A 1,101-nucleotide genomic window follows, 5' to 3' on the forward strand; every position below is an offset into this window, starting at 1 on the left:
GCCAAAGCATTCGTAACTCAGTTCTGTTTCTCTGGCTGCTGGGGAGCCAAGTCCGAGCTCCTGGTCTGCTCTGCAGCAATGCCAAGGGCCAGGGGCACCGCGCCGCCCCGACCTGCTCAGTTCCTAAGCTGACTTTTCTGTTGTGCTATTGCAAGAGGTGTCGTTCTCCTTTATTACACAGAGGAAACGGCCGGCTCTGATTCACAATCAGATTTTGTGTGGTCTTTCTAGGGGTGCCAGCGTCACCACAGCAGCCCTGGGTCCCGGCCGGCGCTGCTGGGCTGGGTGGCTGGGCGCAGGGACGGCGGGGGCTGCCGCGGGCTCTAAGATCAGGCTGCCAGATCCACCCCGGGGAGGGGAGGAGAGGGGCAGGGAGTCTGCTCCTAAAACAGAATCTATACGAAACAACCAAAAAAATATAACCCCACTCCTCTGGGAGAATTGAGCATTTCAGACAAGAGAAATTCTATTTACTTCATAATTTATTAAATTTCAGATCGCCATATGCAATAAATTATAATTGATATAATAATAATGTTGCTATAAAACATTACCATGAAGTACTCGTCTAAGAGCTCTTGTAATCCACACAAATAAGAACCGTAGTTAGGATATTTGGATTTTTCAGTGTTAATGGGAAGTGAACAAAACATGAAGGAATTTCACAGTAGATTCAGGGAAATGTGTCACTATTGTGGCTTCTGTGCAAAGGGTTTCTACGGCACGCCTACAGCTCGAGAAAGGAAAGGCACAGTCGCGCAGTGCGGCTCTAGAGCAAACGCACTCCCTGACGGCCGGGCTTCCCGTGCGGTGCGCTTGCACGCGCTTCACAACTGCAAGGGGATCCGCGATCAGCTCCGGATCAGTCCGAGGTCAGAGCCTCCCTCCTGGCCCACGGCGGCGAGGCTTAGCAAGGGCTCGGGCTTTAAGGAAGCAAGTTTGAAAAGGCAAAGCACACGGGTGAGGTCGGCAAACGCCGAGTCCATCAGGAGGTCTCGAGTGGTGCCCAGGCGCGGGGGCGCCCCACGGCTCGGTCCCACGGCTGTCTGGAGGAGCCTGGCTGCCTCCCGCCCGGAGCTGCCTTCCCTCTGGGAGCCTCTG

This window comes from Egretta garzetta, unplaced genomic scaffold, assembly GCF_000687185.1.
Source record: "Egretta garzetta isolate BGI_Z169 unplaced genomic scaffold, ASM68718v1 scaffold481, whole genome shotgun sequence".
NCBI classification, from domain to species: domain Eukaryota; kingdom Metazoa; phylum Chordata; class Aves; order Pelecaniformes; family Ardeidae; genus Egretta; species Egretta garzetta.